Here is a 15,529-nt window from a genome sequence, read left to right as displayed (position 1 = left end):
ATATACATGTAGCAAGAAGTGCGATGGCAGTGATGGCTATGAAAGTACAAAATACATACGGTCACTTACTATAGGTATACACAGCATGGCTTTTCCCACATTAAAGTGTATACAGTGTTTCAGGGCAACCAGAATAAAAATAGGATTTTCATACGTGAACCCTAAAAACAATGCGCCTTATATTTAAGAGAACGTTTCATAGCTTTATACTATTCCTTATCGTTCTTGGCTTAATTGAAAGCCATGATGCTAATGTGAACAGATCCTTAGGCTATATTCACACATCCTATTCCTATCTGTTTTTTTCTCGGTTGACATACTGATCCATTGAGTTTCACTGATCCATTCACACATCAGTTTAAAAAAAAAAATCATTGTGTCCAATCCATCAGAGCATGTCCTATTTTCAACTGTTCTGTGGATCACACTCTGAAATTAAAGTCTGAGGATCCGAAAGATACAGATGACATTAGGAAGACATACTTTGAACTTCAGAGTTCCATTAGTTTTAAACTGATACATTGTTAAAGGGAATCTGATCATAGAAAGTTGAATACAACGATACCTTGTTATCTGCGACAAGATGTTTTATTCCAGAGAACTATATGTTTTTCTTAAATGTAAATGAGCTGTTCAGAACTGGGGACCAGACACTGACCTACATGACAATCTGCCTCCAGAGTTTATTTTAAACAAAAAGGGGAGTTACCAGTGTGAGATATGTAATGGTTTCCAGTCTAAGTAATGGCTGTTCTCTGCTTAACTGATCTCACTGCAGAGTTGTGTGTGAGTATAACTGACACATCTGCAGGTTCCTCTCAGCTTCCATCTTACAGGCAGACAGGGTTGCAATATTGTTAAAGTACAGCAGAGCTGTAGCTGCTAACATGTTAGTTACATGTCTCACACTGGTAACTCCCTCTTTTATGTAAAATAAGCTTTGGAGGCAGATTCTCATGCGGAACAGTGTCTTGCCCGTAGCCTGGAACTTCTCATTTATATATAAGAAAAATGTGGATTTCTCTGAAATAAGACATTGGATCACAGATATCAATGTATCATGTAATTCAGCTTCCTATGACCTACATGCCCATATAGGCAGCTTAGGAGGGTTTATCCTTCGGACAAATACCCTTTAAAGGGTAAATGAGTGGAAAAAAAAATTGGATGCAACTAGGATGAGACCTGAGAGAGAAATTCTCAATTTCTCCCACATGGTAACATTTATACAGATGTGTGATTGTAGCCCAAAAAATAGAGTTCTCAATATCACGAGATATCAAAGGTTCAGGATGTTTCATTGTAATCCCAGTCTGTCCCTGGCAGAATACTAATGTCACAAAGAAATCCAAAAGTTGTGCCAATATTAGAGTTTCTCAACCGTTATGTACAACTGTATCTAAAGGCTTTATGTAGACTATATAAAATTACCTATTGTGAAGTTTATCAAATACTTACCTTATTATATGTGGATACAAAATGCTCTATCCAGAGAAGTGCTTTGTAGATCTGCTTTAAAGGGCCAGGATAACACTTCATGTGGGCACATCTGTCGTTATAAGAGGATCCCATCATGGAATTGGCTGTCTGTTCACATACACAGTGATTACAAACAAGTACAGACTATATGGACATATTCCGAATTCCATGTTTAGCAGAATTGTATATGCATGACCATGCCTGATCTTGGCCCAATATCACAAGTCGACTTCAAAATGCCGATTCCAAAGATTGGTGCAGTCATTACTAGCTGTAGTCTGGAATCGCTGTACTGGAAGAACTTTACTGTGCCGGGTTATGAAATCTCACATTCAGAATGGAGACTCTCGTGCTAATAGGAGGAAGGGTCACGCATTGTATCATTGCTTCCTGAACTCGGGTTAGCTCAAGCTTTAGTGTCCATACATTTGTGCTCATGGAAACCGTCCTTGTGTTGTGGCATTGCTGTTTCATAAAGATGTACATATATCATCCAAGGTAAGGTAACTCCTATCCTCCCCGTACGGCAGAAACGTGTGCATATTCATTTATTCTGTCTGAAAGATGTCATTATGGACTTGGCTGTATTTTGGATAATGAAGGTAGTTATGTAGGAATAGAACAAGAGTTATATTTTAACAAGAATTCATTTTATATTATTTATTAAATCCATGCATTTCTTCGATGTTGCTGACATTCCACAGAATTGTTTATCTGTATAGTTGGTTATTTAAGGTGTGCTGGCAATTTCATTTTAAGTAGAACTATCCGCTTTATTCTGTTTTTTTTTCATAAATAAACGCCAATTGAACCCAGAAAAACATGTGCAGTTTACCGTTTTGTCCTCCATTCTAGATTAATTTTGCACCATAACATATGTTTCTGCTCACTGTTTGATTATTAATATTTATTTATTTTTCTTTGCATTCTTTTGCGTGATAGCACTTCACCGGAGCTGCTGATTATTTTAAGGAGAGATGCTGTATTAGGCCCTGTTCACATGTCCGTTCGAACATTCCATCTGCTTGTTCCATTTTAGGCACAGGCAAACCAAGTAACTGATCGTTTATACCAGATATGCCAATGGAACCGTGCCCCATTGATTATTATGGGGTCCTGTTTTTAGAAAGGAGAAAAAAATTTGTATTCAAGACTTGTTTTCTGTTCTGGTCACCAAACAGCTCTCATATTAATCAATATGGCTCCTCTGGTTTAGTTTGCATGCTTGATACATGGGGTCATTTATTCAGTTTGTCTATTCCTAAGCCAAACGTTATGTCCGGGTGGACATGTGAACAGGGACTTACACGTTTTTGTGTAAAAGCACACACAATGTAATGCTGCTATTATATAAAAGGTATATATATTCTATACATATTCCCACTCATCGGCTTTACATTCCTGAAGTCCATAGTGAACAGTAGGTCAGACAGTTATTATTGCAAAATGGCGAAATATACTAAATCAGCTAATGTTGTGCAGCCACACAGAGGCCAAAGAGGTAAGGGGCCAACTTTCACCTCCAAAGCAGCACATAAAAGGGTGCATTATGGACTACAAAGGACCACACTATTTTTTGCACAGGGGTCCTCTTCTGTCTGTCTGCCTCTGCCTAATTACACATAATTATACAAGGAGTTTCCAATATGGGAGATAGGAGTTTTTGATTGTTATGCTCTTTAGTGCATGCTTAAATCAATATTCCCTAAACTCTGCTCTCCAGCTCTTGAAAAACTACAATTTCGGCATGTCCCGGCTACCGTCCAGGCATATGTGGCCCACAGATTACGGAACCCCACCTTATTATGTTTTGTAATGTGACGTTCCCTAATCATCACATCACATCTAATTTTTTGAAAAGTGTACACTGCTCAATTCACTATTGAGGACAATCTCTGTATCTCAAGGTCCCCTACAAAAGACAAAAATATATTGATGAACCCTAGAACATTTGAATGAACCTTCACCCAGTGCGACCGATGTAAAGGAATTCAATGTGTTTAAAATGTATTAGTCGGTATCGGGTGACAGAGGAGTACAACGAAGCATGATGGCTCCCTGCTAAATAGCCACGGAATTCTTAGATCTATGCGGAGGAATAATGGGAATGAAATTCAGAATAGAGCAAGGGTATAAGTTACCAAATGTCTATATAATGTACTTGTTTCTGATCCTCCATAAACAGACACTGAATCGTTGTAAATATTAAGTCTGGCAGATGGCAACTTTTCCATTTGCTATTTCCATAGTAGTATGACATTGCTTTGGAAAATCATATGAAACGTTAAACACTTGTGAGCATCAGATATACTTGATTGGACCCATGTAATGATCAGCGACCTAAGTATCGCATTATGTATGACCATTTATAAACCATTAGAATCAGAGCAATATTCAAAGTATACAGTGTCTGATCAAGTCACAAATGACTAAGGCCGGTTTCACATTAGCTTTTCTGTGTGCAGCGTAGGCCTGTATACTTCTTTCCTTATGCATGCGTCTTGCGTTCCTATATTTAACATTGTGTACGCAGGGGCATGCGTAGCATGCGGATTCGTCCCAGTGTGTCGTTTTGATCTTGCATTCGGCGGGCATGTCAAAACGAAGCACGGGGATGCATCCGCATTCAACGCATGTCCCTGCGTACACAATGTTAAATATAGGTACACGAGACGCATGCGGATCTTAAGGAAAGAAGTACGCAGGTCTAGGCTGTGCACCGAAACTCTGTGAAACCAGCCTTTCTTAGACCTGTCAATATGATAGACAAACTCCCATAAGTTTATTTATACATAGGGTGCCCCGAAGAAGCCTACGTGAAACGCGTGTAGGGGCTGGCAGTCTGGTAGCAGCACTATGACCAATATGTGTGAGGATTAGTGATGAGCGAGTGTACTCGTTGCTAGGGTTTTTCGGAGCACTGCATGATTTACAGCTGCTAGCCAGCCTGAGTACATGTGGGGGTTGCCTGGTTGGTAGGGAATCCCCACATGTATTCAAGCTGTCTATCAGCTGTAAATCATTCAGCTGCGGCGACGAAAACGAAATCTCCGAGCATTCACAAATACTCAGAGACCACCCAAGCGTGCTGAGGAAAACTCGAGCAACGGGTACACTCGCTCATCACTAGTGAGGATCAATTTTGAACTATCCACTTTACTGTTGGCCTCTTAAAGGCCCATACACACTTTTTGTCAGGGTTTAGTTTTTTCAAGAACTTGCTCCCACCAGTCATATACTTTCATAGTAGTGTTGTCTTCCAGACGTTTTTGTTTTTGCCCTGTGTCCTTCGCATGTAAATTTACCTATATAATTCTTATATATTTAGTATTCTAGTGATTTTATTGCTGCTTATGGTTTATGTCTATGTATAAATACACTTATTTTGATACATCTTGAAGACAGATTTCATGACTCTAATTGCTCTAATTTTTTATATAATTATTTGCATGGCCATTTGTAGCATACATATATCATTCATACATACCGTACAGCAACTAGGAACATGTAGCATTTTATGTCCATTGTGATTATAAGGAAGAGCTAACCATATATTTTCTTGTGTCCCAATGTTTTGTTATTAAATTTCAGTGTATATAGTTGAGATGTGAAAAAAAAAACTTTTTTTTTCCAAAGCGGAACATCTTGCAACTCACACTTCTGGAGATCTTAAAGGGAATCTACCAGTAGGATCATCCCTCTTCAGCCGTCTATATGGGCATGTAGGTAATAGAAAGTTGAATATAATAATACCTTGATCTCTATGATCTGATGTCTTATTCAAGAGAAATCCATGTTTTTCTTAATATGTAAATGAGCTAATGAGCTGTTGTATGGACATAGATCTCCCAGAGAATCTGCCTCCAGTATTTTAAATGAAAGGGGGCGTTACCGGTGTCAGTCATGTACATCAGAAGAACAGACTATTGGTCATTACATGTCTCCCACTGGTTACACCCCCTTTCATTAGCAATAAGCTCTGGAGGCAGATTCTCTGGTAGATCTGTGTCCGGCCCATAGATCTTAACAGCTCATTTACAAATTAAGAAACACTTGGATTTCTCTGGAATAAGCCATGGAATCGTAGATATCAAGGTATCATTCTATTCAGCTTCCTATGACCTACATGTCCATACTGACAGATTCCATTTACGGTAAGTCAAAAGCAAGCGTTATTATTATAGAGAATATACAGATGATGCTATAACTCGAACCATGTTACAGCTGTGAGCACGATGCCTGATTACTTGGAAGAGTATCTTTTTCCTAGAGGATTTGGTGTATACATATGCTGCATAAGAGCAAAAAAACAAACAAAATAATAGAAACACCTAGACCCAATATATATATATATATATATATATATATATATAAACGCATACATTATGCATCCCATCATTTAGAATGCATTCCGCAATTTTTGTGCACATGATGTTTTTTTCCGCGAAAAAAAAAACGCATCATGGTAAAAAACGCAGCATGTTCATTAATTTTGGCAGATTTTTTTGCGGATTTCCCACTATATCATTGCATTGGGAAATCTCCGGAAAAAAACACACAAAAAAATGAGTCAAAACTCGAAAAAAAACGCTTGCGGATTTCTTGCAGAAAATGTCCGGTTTTGCTCAGGAAATTTCTGCAAGAAATCCTGAATGTGTGCACATAGCCTCATAGTTTATAAAAAGATATGTATGATTAAAAAAACATATTACAAAGGCCAAAAAGAGCTGAAATGGTGATGCACATGGTAAGTGATGAATAGGAGAAAACCCGGATAAGAATGAGTAAATCCCTGTAAAAAGCCAAGTGGCCAATCAGAGTACAGTCTGGGTGTATTCTCTCATCCAAGGGAATCGGGCCGATTATGCTAATGACACTCTGGTAAAACATTGTTTAGAGTGTGAGCACAGTGTGAAATCTGACTGCGCTTAGATGTCATCCAAGCGCAGTCCAATGGTTTCCTCGGACTCATTGACTTGCACGGCCGAGTGCAAGCCGAATATGGAATCAAACTAGGGCATGCAGCGAATGTTTTCCTCACATAGGCTTAGTCGGAGGAAGGAATGAGACCTCCGATGTTTTGTCGGTTCGCACTCGGGCAGAAAACACAGTCATGTGCATGATCCCTAATAGTGGACTTTGTGATGTGGCTGCAGACATTCAGTGCTGTGCATTGTGGCTGGCCACCTGACCCTCATTGTGTGGTGTAGGTGTATTGTCTTGTGCATAGTCGTCTGCCATTCATATTGGACTTTTCTTGATCGCAATACATCTCTGTATTACTCTTTTATCTTTTTTTTTTTTTTATAAATTATAAATAAAGCTCGTTACTTTTATTGGACCTTTCATGCTTCCATTTCTTGTAGTTGTTTTTTTTTTTAATGTCTGAGAGTTCCCTTCATAGATTCTGGCCTCCGCGTAGGGAAGTTGTGCTGCATAGGAACAGCCTAATTCTTATCTTTTTACTGTTTAGTTTCTTAGATCATCCTCTAGCATCTGCACAATCACATCATTTAAAGCAAATCGTCACTGAATATTTCCACAATGTTAAATGTCATCATCTTCAAACCAGATGTAAAGTTACAGGGGACAGCATTAGGAAATGGATATCTTTTGAAAAGCAAATCTATATAACTGTTGAAAAGTTTAACTGTGTTCCTACTATAAAATATATATATATATATATATATATATATATATATATATATATATATATATATATATATATTTCTGTCTAGTTTTCCAGCCTCATCGCCTGTAGACAAGTCTGTTGTGCTGCCTGACCAAGATGGAAAGCTTTGACAATAAATATAAAGTTCCATTCTCTGCTAATTCCATGTTGCGTAGAGAATGCGCCATTCAATAATGCCTCCGTGAAGCAATACCGCATGATCGTATAAAGACGTTTCACACACAGCGAGATACGGCCAAGTCTCGCAGGTTAAAACCAAGCTCTGGCACCGGCACTCCAGAGCGGAGCGTGCGCCACATAGTAATACATGGAGCCGCACGCTGACTTTCCGGCATAGATGCCCAACGTCCCTATATGTGACATTATAGAAAGCATACATTTGTGGGGTAGTGCTTTCAAAGTCCGCAAGATGCCTGCTCCACAAGCTATTATGCATTGTGATAATCTAGATAAATATATTTTTGATCCGAGAAGAAGCCGAATTACCACCACAGACCTACAATGCTCAACCGACCCAGCCCATGTAACCAACCCAGCCCATGTAACCAACCCAGCCCATGTAACCAACCCAGCCCATGTAACCAACCCAGCCCATGTAACCAACCCAACCCATGTAACCAACCCAACCCATGTAACCAACCCATCCCATGTACCTCGATCAGCCATCATATAACTAGGAATATGTGTCCTAAAGATTGGAACCAACCGTGATACAGTCCTGATATGTCCATTCCACTTCTCCAGGCTTGTCTGCCCACTGACGGTGGGTGCTGGGTGGTCACACTGGGTTTCCTAGTATTTCAGTTTTGGTCCGGTTCCATGCAGGGATACATGTCCTATTGCTTCATCAGGTTCCTTCTCCCACCACTGCTCAATAAAATGCATTATGTGTTTTCAGTACCAAATGATCTGGTACAATGATAATAAATTGTGTGTTAACAATCTTGTAAAGATGTAAATATTTTTGGATATTGTATTTATGAGAAATATTTTTCATTTGAAGATTTTTATTTGTTGTATTAAGGAGAGGTTTAGATTGCGACCCAGTACTATACTGCACGCTAACAGTATACCTCCCACTCACTGTGAAGATTTTGCCTTGACTAGATCTGTGATGTGCCACGATTAGCTAAACCACTTTTATGTCCCCAAAGTTTTCTGAAACAGCAATGCTGCTTCTGTGTGCTAGTCAATTGCTCATATAAATCTATTTCAATAAAGACCCCTGTGTACTGTCCGGAGTGGTTATTTATTTCATATTTCTAAGTCGGCCATGTTCTACACCCATGTCTGACCATGAACTGTAACCACAGGCTTGTAGGTTATAGAGCGGGACCCTGACAGCTGCCCTAGCGCACCTAACCCGCCACCATGTATGTATAGCGATACTTCCCTGCATTCTATATAGCCCCATTATGTGATTGCCGAATTAAAGGGACACTGTCACCTGAATTTGGAGGGAACAATCTTCAGCCATGCAGGCGAGGTTTTTGGGTGTTTGATTCACCCTTTTCTTACCCGCTGGCTGCATGCTGGCTGCAATATTGGATTGAAGTTCATTCTCTGTCCTCCGTAGTACACGCCTGCACAAGGCAATCTTGCATGCTAGTCCAAGCATGCCCACAGCACTGATTAGCAGCTCTGTCACTATACAGTGCAAGCAGAAAGCTGCTAATCAGTGCTGTGGGTGGGGTTATACAGAGTTGTAGGGGGGACTGTACATTTCTCCAGACATTCTCCCTCTAATCATATAAAAATGCTACTTTGGGTGTGAATAACATGAATTGCAAGAGTGACCTCTCCACTGTTTCTTTTCAAATATCGCGCATTCGAACTTTGGTCTCCCTCCCTGAGGATGCGCAATGAACCAGAGGGAACATCTCCAGCTTCATCGGTGCACTTTGTATGCCCAAGATGGCAGCAGTGGCATGTAAAACATTGGGCACACCTGGTCAATATTACTGTTATAGTGAACAGGGTTTTTCCATGAACAAAGTTAATTTTAATCAATAGATCTTGGAATAATAATAGGTTCCACAAGTGGATGTGTTATATAAAATGTTCCTGTGCTGAGATAATCTTGTACATGTGCCCCTGCTGTGTACTGTGTGATGACTGTGTCTGACCATACAGGGACATGGTCTGATCATACCACTGCTCCTGGGCAGGGGAGGAAGCAAAAAAGTATACAGATATAACAGTATGGGATTGCAAATAAATCTTTGGGGGTAAAACATTTTTTTAACCCCTTCATGACCTTGGGATTTTTTGTTTTTCCGTGTTTGTTTTTCGCTCCCCTCCTTCCCAGAGCCATAACTTTTTTATTTTTCCGTCAATTTGGCCATGTAAGGGCTTATTTTTTGCGGGACGAGTTGTACTTTTGAGCGACATCATTGGTTTTAGCATGTCGTGTACTAGAAAACGGGAAAAAAATTCCAAGTGCGGTGAAATTGCAAAAAAAGTGCAATCCCACACTTGTTTTTTGTTTGGCTTTTTTGCTAGGTTCACTAAATGCTAAAACTGACCTGCCAATATGATTCTCCAGGTCAGTACGAGTTCATAGACACCTAACATGACTAGGTTATTTTTTATCTAACTGGTGAAAAAAATTCCAAACTTTGCTAAAAAAAAAAAAAAATTGCGCCATTTTCTGATACTCGTAGCGTCTCCATTTTTCGTGATCTGGAATCGGTTGAGGGCTTATTTTTTGCGTGCTGAGACGACGTTTTTAATGATAGCATTTAGGTGCAGATACGTTCTTTTGATCGCCTGTTATTACATTTTAATGCAATGTCGCGGCGACCAAAAAAACGTAATTCTGGCATTTCGAATTTTTTTCCCGCTACACTGTTTAGTGATCAGGTTAATGCTTTTTTTTAATTGATAGATCGGGCGATTCTGAGCGCGGCGATACCAAATATGTGTAGATTTGATTTTTTTTTTTATGGATTTATTTTGATTGGGGCTAAAGGGGGGTGATGTAAACTTTTATATTTTTTTTTATTTTTTTAACATTTTTTTTCAACTTTTTTTTTCACTTTTGCCATGCTTTAATAGCCTCCATAGGAGGCTAGAAGCAGGCACAACTCGATCGCCTCTGCTACATAGCAGCGATCTGCTGTTCGCTGCTATGTAGCAGAAATGGAGGTGTGCTGTGAGCGCCGACCACAGGGTGGCGCTCACAGCCACCGGCGATCAGTAACCATAGAGGTCTCAAGGACCTCTATGGTTACAATGGAGACACATCGCCGACCCCCGATCATGTGACGGGGTCGGCGATGACGTCATTTCCGGCCGCCCGGCCGGATGCGGTAGTTAAATGCCGCTGTCTGCGTTTGACAGCGGCATTTAACTAGTTAATAGGTGCGGGCAGATCGCGATTCTGCCTGCGCCTATTACAGGCACATGTCAGCTGTTCAAAACAGCTGACATGTCCTGGCTTTGGTGCGGGCTCACCGCAGAGCCCTGCATCAAAGCAGGGGATCTGACCTTGGACGTACTATCCCGTCTGAGGTCAGATAGGGGTTAAAAAATATGCAGGGGGGGCGTGGCTTGCTAGGGACTGGGAGCAGACCTGTGTCACAGGAGCTCCTGCTAAATCCCTTATAATCAGCGGCAATTCTCAAGCATTTTGGGAAGAAAGTGCTCAGAACCTTTATTAATGTGTTCAGGACAAGGACATGAAATAATGTCATAATGAAAAAAGCGGACTTAAAGAAGGCACAAGCAACCCAGGGACATATGGTCCCCAGCCGTGGCCGTGCTGCAGGCCTACATGGTCGGGAAGACAAGAAGCTGCACTCATCGGTGCTTTCAAGCTCTGGACCAATCTCACCCACAGGAGGGGCCCTGGACAGACCCCCGTCCACAGCGGCTCCCGCACTAAAAACTACAAGGCCCTCCGGTATTCCCACAGGAATCGGAGTGACTTGCGTGAGTAGGCCCAAAGCCGCGGCCTCGCCTGAGCTGGCGAGGCCGAGAAGCAGGAGAGGGGAGGAAGCCCCGCCCATGGATCCGCCCAAAGCCCCGCCCACGACACGCGGCAGCTCCGTTTCCAAATGGAGGAACCCAGACCCAGCTACAGGAGAGACGTCGGGTAAGCCCTCAACACAAGCAGCCCCAGCCATGAAGTACCGGGCGCTCTCTGCTGCTGGTACGCAATCCGGAGCCGCCACCGGGAATGGACTCAGAGCCGCGACCTCGCCGGGAAGCAGGAGAGACGCTGAAGCTCCGCCCACCGCTCCACCCACAGCCATCGGTGGCATCGCTGCAAGAGGCAGGAGAACCGACCCGGCTGCAGGAAGAGCACAAGGTGAGCCTCTTCCACGGGCGGCTCCTGCTCTGCAAACCATAGGTCCGCCTGCTCCAACTCCTCAGATCGGCGCAACATTAAAAAATGAAGCGGCGGCTCTACTTTCACCGGCGGGGTAGGGGAGCAGGATGGAGAATGAAACACCGCCCTCGACCCCGCCCACATCTAACAGCGGCACCGCAGCCAGGGACATAGCAAGACAGGCTGCTAGTCGCACGCTAAATTACAACACCCCTGCTTTTGTGCCCCAGCCCAAACAACAGATAACAGAGAGGCACAGGGCTGAAATTGTTAAAAATGTATCTGATGACTCCCCACTAATAAATAACCACTCACAAGGGGCACCTTTGAGGGAAACCAGTGACTGCCCCAGTCAGGGGGAGGAGAATTCCAACATGGAAATATCATGCTCTTTCCCCAGTGCAGAGGGGAAGGGGACTACAGAAAGGTTTATGTCTGAATTACGTATAGACATGTTGATGAAAGACTTCTGCGAACAAGCCAACCAAATAATGAAGGAACAATTCCAAACTCTCTCGTTCTCTTTCGAACCGCCAAACACTCGTTCTTCTAGCATGGATTCAGCATCTGAATCATATATAAAGGACGCATTGACTTCCATTGCGGAAAGCCTAAAATCCTCGTCGTCCTTATATTCCTCAAGGTCCTCCCTATATGATCATGATTCATATGCACCCTCTGCACATTCTTTAGACAGCAATATGATGGACTCTTCCTATGGAAACGATAACCTCCCCGGCACGGATCTTCCGTCGATCCCTCCGGTGTCCTCAGCTCTGCTAGAAAGCTTGCAAAAAGATATTGAATCTCTCAAATGTAACTTAGCAACCCTTGAAGATCATAAACGCAAAAACAATGTGAAAATTAGGGGTGTCCCGGAATCCGTTAAACCCCCCCATTTGAAAAATTATATTAAAAAAATGATCACTAAATTCTTTCCTGACGTCGACGATCCCAATATTATAGAAAAAGTTTTCAGAATTAAGAGACCTGTGTCCCTCCCATCAGATGTGCCAAGAGACATTATTGTCTCTTTTATTCCTGCTTGGGTTAGGGGTAAATTGTTTGACCTTTCCTCCGAAAAAAGCTTTCTGCTCTCTTCATATGGCCACCTAACATTTTTCAGAGACTTGTCTAAAACCACTTTGAAAAAGCGACGTGATTTCTCATATATTACACGGGAGCTCCGGAGGTCCCACTTTGCTTATACATGGTCACCCTCCTCCACTCTTTTGGTTAAACTCTTGTCCGGAATTGTACATATTGCAACAGCGGTGGAGGGTGTGACCTTTCTGCAGCGACATGGTCTGGATCCTCCTAGTGCCTCTAATGGTCCTATTTGACCTGCTGTCCTGTCCTACACATAAGAACATATATCTTTTCTTCTCCTGGATCTTACAATTATATTTCTTCCCAATAATCAGCATGGATATTGAGCCGGACTTTTTTGCTCCCACATAGTCATAGGATCACCCAAGGGTGTTCCCGTACATGACAAACTATTAACAAGCTACTATCTACCATATACCAAGCTTAGAGTTCACGACGGGCATTCATATTTTTATTCTACTACTTACTGGTTTACTTAGTGAATTTACAGCACGGTGGCGCAGTGGATAGCACTGCAGCCTTGCAGCGCTGGGGTCCTGGGTTCTAATCCCACCCAGGACAACATCTGCAAAGAGTTTGTATGTTCTCTCCGTGTTTGCGTGGGTTTCCTCCGGGCACTCCGGTTTCCTCCCACATTCCAAAGACATACTGATAGGGATTCTAGATTGTGAGCCCCATCGGGGACAGTGATGATAATGTGTGCAAACTGTAAAGTGCTGCGGAATATGTTAGCGCTATATAAAAATAAAGATTATTATTATCATTTATTATAAAACAATATATATGTCATTTTATAGCCTACCCTTAAACGTTTAGTAAGCGAACTTGCACATAGCACTACTCATATCAGTTTTATGGTTTACTGCGTCATTCTTTTTATATGACAGTACTAGTTATTTACTTAGCGACCCTCCATGAAGCATTATTTACGTTATTTTCATAGATCACTATGTTACTCCTTTTTAAGCTATTTGTTACACTAATCGACTACTTGATTGCCTGTCTCCCCTATTGCTATAGGGGTTTTTTTTTCCCTATCTTCATATCCCTCCCTTCCTTTCCATCCCTCCTAACTTATCCATCCCTGTTAAAAGTTAAAAATTCCCAATAAAAATTATTTGAAAAAAAAAAAAATATGCAGGGAAATGTTTTACCTCACAAAAAGAATCAGCTGTGATCCCCTGCTATCCTGTCTGTATCCTTTCTTTTGTTTCCTCCCTCCCCAGGAGATGTGTTATGATCAGACCATGTTCCTGCACGGTCAGACACGGCCATTACACAGTACACAGCAGGGACACATTTATAAGATTATCTCAGCACAGGAACATCCAATTGTGGAACTTATTATTGATTTAAATATTGATTAATATCAACTTTAACGTTAAATTTGTTCTTGGGAAAACCCCTTTAAGCAAGTTGAAGATAACAATTGACAATAATTTTGACCAGGGTACCCAGACTTTTACATGGCATAGAAAATATAGCAAACATTGATGGCATGTAGGGCTGATTTACAATGATTTGCCAGGGACGGGGACAGAGAAGGCTGCACATATGTGCGAGATTTGCAAAGAGCCTTCGGTGGCACGGCACTTTCAAGTCATGTTGCTCAAAGGGGCATGCTCACACGCCTAGGGGGAGGATTAGTCCTGGAAATTCATCACATCACCATCCTGACTAGCCAAAAACTAAATTTCATAGTGTGAGCAGAGCGTTAAAGTTAATTTTATACTAATTCAGCCATCACTAAGGGGCTTGTTAGAATGCAGAGAAAGGTTCATACTGTATATGGTGGCAGTTTAGAAAAAAAAATGGAAAAAAGGGATACTGGTAGCGATGAGTGAGCATGCTCAGATGTTTTCCGAGTATCTTGGGTGTGCTTGAGTAATGTGTTTGAGTCACCGAAGCTGCATGACTTGTGGCTGTTAGGCAATCCCCGCTTGTGTTGCCGCTGCCTAACAAACAGGCATCCCCGCTTGTGTTGCCGCTGTCTAACCGCTGCAAATCATAGAGCCTCGGGGACTTATTACTCAAGCACGCCCGAGATACTCAGATAATACAATAACTGAGCACACTCACTCATCACTAATTCAAATTTTCTGCATTGCACTGGAATTTATCAGATCGCCATAGAAGCCTGAGAAAATACTGTTGTTTTTTTCCTGACTGAATTGGAAAACTGCTGCAGTTTTGAAAACTGCAGCATGTCACTTCCTTCAGCGTTTTTGCAGTGGTTTTTCACCCATAGAAAGCAATGAGTAAGTGTAAAAACAAAGTTAAAAAAATGCACGTATTGGGTTTTGCTGCATTTTTTGGTGCAAAATCCTGAGTAAGTTGCATCAGGTTTTGTGTACTAAACTTTATCAGCATTTATGAGACAAATGTACATGATAGAAAGGCAGCAAGAAACAGCAGTTATGCAGCAAAAATGCCGCAAACCTGCTTTCTGTAAAGCAGCTTCTTTACTGCCAAGAGAGCAAGTTTTGCCTACAGAAAAAAAGCAGCAAAAATGCTACATGCGAGCATAGTCTAAGGCTACAAAAGAAGCAGCTAAGGGTGGTTTCACACTTGCGTTAAACTTGCGTTAAAGCTAAGGGCGTTAAACTAGAAGAAGAGGGGACGGGAAGAAAAACATTAGACTCGCACAAAGACGACCCAGGAAAACATACTCAGAAGGGAGGTAAGAACATTTCTAAAACAATCCACAGTGAGGAGATTGGAACAAAACAAAATCCTCTAAACTGCATGCTCGCAAACGCCAGAAGCCTGACAAACAAGATGGAAGAACTAGAAGCAGAAATATCTACAGGTAACTTTGACATAGTGGGAATAACCGAGACATGGTTAGATGAAAGCTATGACTGGGCAGTTAACTTACAGGGTTACAGTCTGTTTAGAAAGGATCGTAAAAATCG

The sequence above is a fragment of the Ranitomeya imitator genome, chromosome 1 (genome assembly GCF_032444005.1).
Source record: "Ranitomeya imitator isolate aRanImi1 chromosome 1, aRanImi1.pri, whole genome shotgun sequence".
Lineage (NCBI taxonomy): Eukaryota > Metazoa > Chordata > Amphibia > Anura > Dendrobatidae > Ranitomeya > Ranitomeya imitator.
Note: the sequence above shows the minus strand (reverse complement) of the source record.